The sequence below is a fragment of the Aythya fuligula genome, chromosome 1 (genome assembly GCF_009819795.1).
Source record: "Aythya fuligula isolate bAytFul2 chromosome 1, bAytFul2.pri, whole genome shotgun sequence".
In the NCBI taxonomy this organism is placed as follows: Eukaryota; Metazoa; Chordata; class Aves; order Anseriformes; family Anatidae; genus Aythya; species Aythya fuligula.
In genome coordinates, this window is record NC_045559.1 from 194,012,027 (window position 1) to 194,023,728 (window position 11,702).

The window sequence follows — 11,702 nt, forward strand, 5'->3', positions numbered from 1 at the left end:
TTATTTTAGTCAAAGCAGGCAGACTCAACTGTCTGCATTATTAATTAAACCTCTAAAAATGAGCTGAGGACAGGAAATGTTCTTCTCTGCTGGTAATAGTGCTAAAGAATAAGTAATAACTCTCATTAGACATATGATAGCATGATTTTTTTTTTATTTTTTATTTTTTCCCCCCAAACTGGGCCAATACAAAGCAATACAAATCATATTAGTTCATATTTCCAAATCGTTTGGAAAGAAGCTTACTGCTCATGAAAGCTCTGATGCTAGCCATCTTTAGGAGTATGTCCAGTGTTACTAATTTAGTACTGCTTGAGGCTATGACAAGTATCTGCGGAGCTAACCGGCAAAGCCTCATGGTCTCTAAAATAATGTGCTTTAAAAAAGATTAGTTTGAAGGTTATCTTGAAGGAAAATAGGCTTCCACACAGGTCATGGAATAGCAGTATATAAGAATACAACTTTATCAGTGATCTATTTCTTTACAATTATGTTTCCTAATGGGAACATCTTATAAATACTCATCACTTGGCTGTGTGATCAAGAACACTGTACACTGATGGAAACGACAATAAACATTCACATGCATATAAAAATAAAATAAAATAAAATAAAATAAAATAAAATAAAATAAAATAAAATAAAATAAAATAAAATAAAATAAAATAAAGTAAAATAAAATAAAGTAAAATAAAATAAAATAAAATAAAATAAAATAAAATAAAATAAAATAAAATAAAATAAAGTAAAATAAAGTAAAATAAAATAAAATAAAATAAAATAAAATAAAATAAAATAAAATAAAATAAAATAAAATAAAATAAAATAAAATAAAATAAAATAAAATAAAATAAAAGTAGTTTCATTGCATAACCTGAAGCCATACAGGATTCCTGAGCTGGGATTTTCAACTCAAACCTGAGACTGCACCATTGTATCAAAAGTTTCACATGGTGGTTGAGTGCTGATTTGCAGTTTAGGACCAAAACTACTCAAAATTCTCCTTTTTATTAGACACAGGGGGACAGATCGAAAGGGAATGAAGAAACTAGTTATAGCATGCAAAGAGGTGGGATAGATGCAAGCATACGTGTCTGTGAACTGCAACTTTTGAGTGTTGCAGAATATAAAGCCTACAACTCTGCTGTGAGTCTCCACAGGACTCTGGAGCCTAATTATAAAGCTGTATGAAAAAGTTCTGCTTGTCAGCAGAGCCAGCAGGGGAAAAAAATCCACATTTTTGCACATTCACAGAAGAATAAAATATTTAGGCAGAAAATCATCATTGCTGCAGATGGACACTTATAGAACAAATATGGGTAATTTTTGTGCAGTTCTGCTTGTTGCTAGCATAGCCAGAATCCATTTTTTTAGCAGATTTAAAATCCAGCCTAGAATTCCTCAGTCACTGTAAAAATGTGCTTCATAGGGTGGTAGTGGTTGAAGGTCACAGGTAAATTCAAGGTGGAGGAGCCATCCTAAAATGAGTAGGGAGGATTCACCAAATTTAGTGTTGCTGTACTTCCTTTTGCCCACATGGAATTTGGCTCTGGATGGTTTCCAGTCCTTTTGAGTAAGGACTAACCAAAAAAGCCTGATCACAATTACAACAAGGTTGTGAGAATACACTGTCTCCAAGTAATGAGGAAAGATAACTAGAAGCAACACAGGAGATGTGTGCAAACTGGGAAAGAATGCACCAGTCAACAGTTGTAAATGGATTTCATCTGGTGGCTTCCGTTGTATTTAAGGGCACACTCATTAAATACATGCTCTATGTGAGAAAAAAATATGCCTATTAAAAAGATATTTTATACACAGAGAGTGTTATAAGGATTTTTAGGAGAAATATAACCTGACGGGATGGCAGGTACAGCTCTGATTCCCAATGGTGTTCAGGTGACAGCTTCCATTTAGTGTATCCAAAAAAGTCAATTGTCTAGATCAGTGTTCTCTGTGTGTGTGTGTTGTTTGACCCTCCATATCCCCAATATTGCTGATATGCAGGTGCAAGTCTGTGACAGAAAAGAGAAGTAACTTATGTTAATTTTCCACTTCTTTCACCCGCTTAGTATTGAGCAGAGGAAGGGGAATACATTACTACATGGTCTCTATCTTTTCTGTACTACCTAACCTCTGTTTGCAGCCTCTCAGTGGAGAACCTGGCCCTTAAGCTGCAGTGACCTGTGCTTTCAACTTGGGATAAGTGTTTTTCTCTTAAGCTTGTTAAATGCAGTGTGAATTTTATGTGAAAGTGCTTTTTTCTTATTTCTTTTTTCTTTCTTTTTCCTCTGCATTGTCTAATTTGGCGGTCCTTGGAGTGCTAGAGAGCCTCTTTAATGTGCATCAAGCCAACAAGAACTCTGACTTTGCTATATTAACAAAATACATTTATTTGTTGCCTTCATACATGGCAATGAGAGTGATGAAGGGCTACGTCCTCAATAGTTCCCTCATCTCCTTCTTCTTAGTCTGGCATTATAATAAAATCTGAATTACAGAAATGACAAATCAAGTATACAAATTAAGAAAACTAATTTCAGGCCAGCCAACATGTGGAAAAATCTCAGGTGATGAGGAAATCAAAGGAAAATAGCAATAAAATAGACATTACAGGGGGAAAAAAAAAAATATATATATATATATATATATACACATGTGTATAGCTAAAGTTTAAAAAAAATAAATCCAATCAGATTTTTATATACTGGTAACTAACACATTCCAAACAAGAAATAATACAAAGCAATAAATATCTCCTGTGGTAGGACTTTCTGTCCATAGTCTGACAAAATGTCTATTGACTGAGTTGTTGGAATGTTTCCTTAAAAAAAGGAAAAACATTTATTTCTGTCTGTGAGGTGTCTTAAAATCTGTAGTATTGTATAAAGAAGTGAGATAACTTTATGTGCAGTGTGCTTCATCCTGAAAGCTGGATTTGTTTGATACGATTTTTTTTTCTTTTCAAGTTAATGGATGATTTTTTTTTTCTTAACCACTTCAAAGGATAAGGTTAGGCCCAGTGAAAGATAAACTTCTGTATTTTTATCTGTCACCTCATCAGAATATATTAATAACATCAGTAATAACAAAAGTCCAGAATTACTGCCTTACTGTTTACAGTCTGTTTCTTCCACTGACAAGATATTCTAGATCTTATTATACCACCTACAGGTAGTTTTTAGAGAAATGCTTGGGATCCAATAAGCTGCTTAGTTACACTTGTGTAGATTGCAAAAAGCAAGTGTCCCCATCACTTTTTTCGAGAGGTTTCTCATAAACTACATTCTTTAAAGCAGTGTTCCACAAAAACAGTCCATCTTTTCTGAAATCTTAGATAACATATTAAAACAACACAGTTTGTTGAAACAGATGATATTTTCATTATACTATTCAACTGACAATACTTTCTCATATATCAGCTTTTATTTTATACAGAATGTCACCTTGAACATGTATAATCATTTTCTGTTGAAGCAGAATAACAAAACATTGATATGTTTTTCTCTCACACAATGCAACAGTTACAGGTCCTATAATTGTATATAAATTATAAATGCATACTTAAACATTTTAACTTATTTTTGTAAGGTCTGAGATAAATCCTCTGCAAATTTCTTTACATTCCTTTATTAATTGCCCTTATGGATAAAGTCATGCTGTTTCAAAGCAAATATTTTGCAAAGATTGATAGGTAAGGAATCTTAAACATATTTAATGGAAACTTGCAAAGATAACAGAAATTTTGAACAGGTAACTTCTGGAGGTAAATTACCTTAGGTTATAATCATTAATACTCCTGTGCTCTGAATGCGTCTCAATTTCTCAATTTGCTCAACATTTCTTGTTAATTTTCCAGAAAAAAAAAAAAAAGGGGGGGGGGGGGGGGGGGGGGGGGGGGGGGGGGGGGGGGGGGGAAAGGGGCTTATTGGCTTATTGCAGGACTTGATCAATCAGTCTAACTGTTTTGCTTCTACTTTTCAGAAAATATGCTAGAACTTATTCCAAATTCAACTAAATTATTATACTTTGATGCTACATATTTTATCTTGTTGTTGATTAATACGCCCCTTATACAAACACCCTCCTACTACCTGATACCTTCAGTAGTATCTCAATTCATTGCTCATGACATTCAAATTTCCTCTAGAGATGTTTTGTGAAGTCACAAACAGAGGATTATACCCATCAGAGAATGACTCAGACACAGAGTGATTGATAAGGCAAATAAATACTTAGGTGTTAGCAATCAGTCAGTTGTGATATGCAAGGGGGGAAACAAGACTGCAGACATTTCAGCTATATATCATGTTTTCTAAATTATCTCTTTGTGTGCCAGTGGTCCTCTTAATAAATTATCCTGCCTCGTTATCTGATGTGGTCTATGTTTTCAATTATGCCTTTTCTTAAAACTGTGTAACCGTCAGTCTTTCTCAGCCTGAAGCTATTTCAATATCCAACCTTCATCTCCCAAAGTCCAGATAGAGGAAATACTACACAACTGTTTTTGAGTTGAGAAGCTGTGCACATACGCATCAAAGAGATGTTATGACATCAGAGAAGTCAAGGCTTTATTCCCAGATTCCCCAAGCTGAGTTTTATGTAAGCATTAATACATGACACTGCATATGTTACAGTGGAGCAGAACATTTTGGGCATGTAGTGAAGCATAAAACTGAAAAATCAAGCAATTGTATCATCTCAGATGTGCAGAAGTCAAAAACAAACAAACAAACAAACAAAAAACAATAACTTGGCCTTTGCAAAGCAGTGAGCATAGTCTTTGGTTTCTCTAAAATTACTTTTTGGATTGAGAAAAGCAAATGCAATGCTTTAATAAGGAGAACTTACCTTATAGTAGAATCTAATATGAAAGGCCAAATACTTGTTTTTAACAAGGTTTGTTTAGCATGAAATTTTGGAAAGCTGAAGAATGAATAATTTAGAAAAAAAGTTTTAAAAGTATGCATTTCAGAAGTAATTGTTGTGGACTGCTGGTACAATGAACTCAGACAAATGTTCAAGACATTTTATAGCATGTGCATGATGTGCATGATCACTGCACATCATAGTGTTGCAGATCGTATCTTTTTTGTTTGTTTGTTTGTTTGTTTTCTCTGGTCTGGGATGTGATCTTGAAGTCTGAACATGACTGTGGTTGCAGGGCTGTGAGACAGGTGTATTCCCTTAGATGTAAGCTTTTAAAATGTCACAGATAATCGCAGAAAGGGAAGAGCTCTTGAGTTAAGCCATATGTTATTTGATTCAGGGACCATTTTGTGTTTACAGCTCCTACTACAATGCAATCTTGATTTATGATTATAGTACCTAGTTGCTATGATGATGATAATAATGATAAGGTTTATAATAGAGGCAGAGGACATTGCTAATAAAACAACAAATATTCTACGGCATTCAGAATTCTGATATAAATGTTATTTAGTATGGACTTCTGATGTCAATTAGACAATTGTGTCATCTGCATTTTAAACTGGCTTCTGCATTTTTGTAAATATATGTACAGGTTATGTACCTTTTGTAAATATATGTACAGGTTATGTCTACAATTTATACATGCAGTCAGTGAACTGCACATCAAAGTAATTTAAATAGTAGGTTTAGAACTATGCCTGAATTTTTTCAGCTTTGAAAGTATATTTTTGCAACCTTAGAAACAAAGTTTGATATCATTAATTTGGTCCAGAAAGTAGGCTGTATAATATTCCAAACAGCAAATGTTTGTGGAAAAGAAAATAGTAAGCACAGAAAAGCAAACAAACAACTAACCAAATGAAACAAACAAACTAAGCAGATTTTTAATCTGTGTCTATGTCCAAAAGTTCAAATTCTTGTCTGGAAAACAAACACATCTTTGTGTGCTAGGCATACTGAAATTCCAATATAATAACAAGATCAGGCTCAGTAAATTTTCAGTATTTTTATCCATTCCAGAAACTGTTCAAGTGCCCCCACCAAAGACATTGCAAGAAAGTGTGACAAAATATAAAAATAAATGAATAATCCTGATTGCATCACAATAATGCAAATATAACAAAGCTTATTGATTCTGTTACACCAACAATGTTGAATGCCAGAAAAGTTTTCCAGCATGTTCAGAATCTTTTTTTTTTTTTTTTTTTTTTTTTTTTGAGTGACTAAAATACTTCACTTTTGGAAAATGTTCTCTATGACAAACATCTCAAAAGAAGAAGTGAAATATATATATTGGATCTTCGTTGACTCATTTTAATGTGTTTTTTTTCACTAAGTTTCAGGTCTGTGTGAGACTGACAAATAATTTTGTGCAGGTGTGCTCAAAAAAGCAACAGTTAATCATTTTGTCAAAAAATAAATTTCTGTAAAGCTCCTTGCCTTCCTCAGCTTTGAAAGCATATTTTGGGGGCAGATTATTTCAACATATCTTCTGATATGTTCATTTTAATCATAGTCTTTTTCATTCACCCGCCCATCTGTGTAGCTACTACTCTTGGTTGAATGCATTGGTGTAATATGCTTTTAGTAACCTGAAATGTTACATCCACACGGTAATCCCTGTCCATCACATACTTAATGAAGACTATAAAAACAATAAAAATAAAATGGGGTTCATGAATTCTTGCAAATTGTTGTAATTCAGTAAGAGAAGATGCTTAAAAGACTGAGCTGATACTATGTCTACATCAATTACAAAACTGTACATTTAGTCTTCAGCAAAATGATTTACAGGCTAGGAGTCCCACTGAATACATAGTAAATCTTAAACTTCTGGTTATTAAATATTCAGTATTTCTCACTCACAAGGAGGCTGAAGTCCTCCCTTCTGTATGTTGAATGGAAAGTTGCTATCCTTTACCCCTCTCAGCAACTTTCAATATTTGTCTGCTTTTAGCTTCATCACAGATGGTTCTCCAAAGATACCATCACAGTTTAACATCATTTACAATAAAACCTTTAAGAGCATCCTGAAAAAGGAAACTCCCAGAAGATGTTTCTGATGGATGGAAAGAGTATGATGCATTCTCTATTTCCAGGTATGGGAATGGAGAAGTTATCAATTTTTCCAGAGACTGACATGTAAGTTTAGTCCTAAAGATGTAAAGAGGTGAACTATGACATTGGTAACTACTACCTGAAAACATGAATAGCCACATCATTCTGATGGTTCATGGCTCTGTAAGCTCAGGAGTGGATGACTACACAGAATAATTATGGGCATGCATGATTAAAGAACATCCGCTGTAACATGGGTGGTAATACTAATGTTTTATTATATTCCCAGCATACAGATTCTACAATTGTATTCCCTTGTTTTACATCCACTTGCAACACCTAAAACTTGATTTGCAGCTTTTATAGAGTACAGCGAAAAATCATTCTGAACTCCCTTTTAGAAAGTAGTATATAAGCAAAGATCACATTTTCTTATGATTCATACAACTAAGGATACTTTCATAAATCACTCAATAATTTTTTTATAAAAACAAGCAGATTACATTTCTTTCCACTAACCAGAAAATGTTATTGTTGTTTCCATTCCAGCTTGCAAAGACACAGCATCATTACTCCAATATACACTATGTGTGTGTATAAACACATACAGATATACATACATATGCACACCTTATAAGATTTTGAAATCTTAAATTTAAATAGAATCAGAATGTATTTATCTTACCAAGTTCTAACAATTCCATAATTTTTTAAAAGGCACTAGCCTCTAATGTAGTGTTATTGATCAAGATTGCTTAGAAGATAAAACTCTGTAGGGACACTTCCGGACAGAGTATTTTCCCCTTGTATAGTGCTAAGGAGTTGATAATCAGGGGTGTAACTGACCTTAAAGAAAAACAAGAAGCATCAGAAAAGGTATGTGCAGAAGGAAGAAGAAAAAACTGTGGAACACCTTCCAATATCATATTAACAAACAAAAATCTGTTTGACATTTTCTCTCGGTAATTAAAACCACAGTATAGACTGTGTGGTAGATTTCAGTTTAGTATTTTAGAGTATGAGAAACTATTCAAATGATTGAGGTGGTCCTGAAACTGAGAGAAAGTGAAAGGCACAAGCTGATAGCAGGTGCATATGGACGGAGTGGATCAAGAGTGGTGAATTATACAATGAATTCAGAGGAACTAAAGGAACCATTCAGGTTACATGCATAGAGACCAAAACATTCAAACAACAAGACAACAAACAACAACAACAACAAAAAACTAACAAACAAACAAGAAAAAAGGTCAACAACAACAAAAAAATATATAATTATTTTTGCGATGTCACTGAACCAACTACCTCAGCTAGCTCCTTTGGCATGTACATTTTATATAGTTTCCTATGATGCCTTTAGCATTTAGACTTGCATTAATTACTTAAAATCAATATTCATATCATTAACCTAGTCAGAAAACTTTCAGTGCTCTGAATCATTTCAGTGGAACAGATTTTTCTGTACTGCTAGCAAATCAGATTTATTCTTTTTGAACGTGACAGATTTATAGCAAGCAAAAAAAAGAAAAAAAAAAAAAAAAAAAAAGGATCTCAGACTGTCACTTAAAGCATCATACTTTTAACCCATACTTTTAACCTCCTCCTTTCATCCACAGATCCATAGCTCCTTACCTTTACTGACACCCTCTGGTCCCTATCTCTAAGTCAGTTTTGAATTCATTCCAGCACTCCTTCCAAAATTTACTTTCCAAATCAATATTTTGTGGAGCACAGAACTGGACATTTTCTGAAACCCCCATAAATCATATCACTGATTCCCCAGTAGTCTACCATGTCAGCAACTTATTCAGGGGACTCAAGCAAATTTGCCAGTCATGACCTTCCTGTATTGAATCTGTGCTGACAGTCCTCTAAGTCGTGCATTTTTTAAAGTTGCCCTTTTTTATTTCCTAACAGCTGTGTTTTTAATCATCCTCTTTACCTTATATGCTAGGTTATTTTTCTGTTTTCAAACTTCTGTTTCAAACTTCTTTAGATCTGTTTTCAAACTTATTTTCTAACAAGTTCTTCAGCCAGTTAGATTTTTTTTTTCTATTTCCTAATATCATTCTTAATACATCTACCCTCGTTATAAAAATAAATTAACATTCCTTAAGATTTTAACCTAGAATAAAAAATATAACCTTCAGCTTCATGTTGAACAACAAAATCACAATCTAGAGATCTCTTACTTTCCAGACTATTTGTAGATGTCTTCACAGTTTTATGTCACACACCGCTAGTTCTGACTTTTTGTATTGGCATTTGTTCTGTAAGTGTATGAAACAGAAGTACTGCATGCTGAATAGTTCACTTTTTAAACTAGTTAGCTGTTATCATCTTCCTGAACATTTAACACTTTAACCTCCTCTTATATATATATTTGTTGTCTTCTAAGACTTTGTCTTCTTAACCACTTTTCTTAATAGATAGAGGCATACTGCCACAGAGGGCCACTGTACATGAAATACTCTTTAATTACTAGAGTTCATGTCTCAGTTTTCTGTCTTCCTTTTAGTATGCCTCACACTGGAAAGTAAGCTTCTTCACAAGTTGCATGATATTGAAATCTATCTATATGTATGTTTCTCTTTTTGTACTTAATACTTTGCAGATAAATGCTACACTTGTTAAAGAAATTTTATGAAAATGATATATTTGCAAATTCTGATAGATAATTTGATAGTATTTTAAAGTAATGGCCCATTTATTCCTAATTCTTTTGGTGTTCACTGTAATAATATTAATCATTTTTAACTAATTTTGCATAATACTGATTGCATAAAGTACTTCTGAAGGAGTTCTACTGTATCTCAGAAATAATTAATTGCAGTTTTATTAAACAGAAAATGTCATCCAAATTTTAATTGTCAGGAATTCCCCTTAGCTTTTGGCTCATAGTCACCATGTAATTTATTTGTAGTTTAAAACTTCAGGGTCTGATCCAAAGGCTACCAAGCACTATGGGAATGCTGTACTCCTGTAAAAGATTACGGCATCAGGTCCTTCACTGAAAACAACACTGAAAAGTCATTCAAGGAAAGTACTATCTTAAAAAAATATATATATATATATTAATAATAATAATAATTAAAAAAGAGAACAAACTTTGCTAAAATGTTAAATTTCTTAAAGGCTGCAACACAGAAAACCTTAGCTCTAGTAGTCACATCACACTATCTTATATTTCTTATGTTTTATGAAGTTTCTGTGCTCAACAGGAATGAAACTAAACATCTGAGCGAATACAGATAGAGTAATGGATGGTGTTTTTTTTTTTTTTTTTTCTGAGATAAACATAGAAGCTTAGTTTCATACTTCATGATACAGGAATAAGTCTCAGTTCATCTAGCTAGCTCACAGACATTCCAGATAGTCTTATCTACTGTCCTCACCTCAGAGAGGAAAAATCAGTGCATCTTTATGTAATTCCATCTCCTCTGCCTGTCAGCAAAGAACAGTTCTGGCACTGTACTTTTCTAATTAAGGAGATAATTGTTTATCCCAAAGCCAAGTTCCATCCTGAACTTCACAATACAACTTTTAGTGCTTCACCATAAACTCAATATGCTAGATTATTTTGCTTCACTCTCAAGCATTTGCTTGGTAGTTCAAAACATTTAAAAATTAGCATATTAAGATAGGCATTCTTTCTCCAGAGTACGTATTTGTTCTAAGAGCTTCACATCTCTCTTCACAACTCATCCACTGCAGTACTCTGCTAGCTACTTAAATGACAGGAAGCATATAACAGATCACAGTAATTTCTGCTTCAACTTTTCTGCTCAATTATGACAACAATTTCAATGCAAGATTCAAAACAAAAACCAAAACACATAAACCCTGCAGTAGAAGCCCAAAAATGGGATCTCTCACCATTGCTGGCTTCACGACAGACTGTTCACAGAGATGCCGCGATGGATATTTCAACAAATAATCTACACACACTCAAAAGTCTAACCAGGGAAATCTGTGCCTGACTGGGGGAATGGCAAAGGCACTTACCGCTGCTGTGGCACCGTCTCTCTCGCGCCCTGACTCTCAGTCTCTCTCTCCCATCCTCCTGACAGCCTCAAATATAGCAGTCCCTTATGCTGTTCAGCCTGTGGGGAGCAGAGGATTGCGGAGTTGGTTTTTTTTTTTTTTTTTTTTTTTTTTTTCTTAAACCATCCAGAGGTAGTTCTCCAGATCCGACCGCCTCTCCTCGCCTCGCTCACTGATGGAGAGACCCAGGTGAAGGCATCCGCGGCGGCAGCTCCCGCGAGCCCCTCCCGGCCCCGCCGTGCCCCCTCCCCGGCGGGGGGGAACAAGGCACCTCCCCTTGCCGATCCCGGGGGGGTGGCGGGGGCTCTGCCCGCCCCCGGCCGGACGTGTGTGTGGGTATATGTGTGTGTGTGTCCGTGTGTGATGTGTGTGGTTATCTGTGTGCCATCTCACACCGCCGCCCGCGGCTCGCCCCTACCCCTAAGCGCACGCGGACGCCCCCCTTCCCCGCTCCCCTCCTTCTCCTCCCCCTCATCATCCTCCTCTTCCCTCTCTTCGCTGCCTTCCTCCCCGATTTTCTCCCCGTCCCCACTCCTCTGACCCAGAGCGTGAAGCAAGAGGGCGACCTGGCGAGCGCTCTCCCCTGATCTGCTGCCCGCCCCCTATAACCCAAGCCACCAGCTTTCCCCAGAAAACCACTTTCTCCTCCATCCTCTCCTTGTCACCCC

General features: G+C 35.3%; 1 protein-coding gene across 2 annotated transcripts in view; it reads right to left on the minus strand.

The window, feature by feature from the left end:
- The window catches only part of CNTN5 (contactin 5), a 692,218-nt gene extending 680,958 nt beyond the window's left edge, over positions 1–11,260 (minus strand). For both annotated transcript variants that reach the window (XM_032205142.1, XM_032205150.1), the window contains exon 1: positions 10,996–11,260. The gene's annotated coding sequence lies outside the window, so the exon portion shown is untranslated. The remainder of the gene's footprint in view (positions 1–10,995) is intronic.
- Positions 11,261–11,702: the final 442 nt, after the last annotated feature.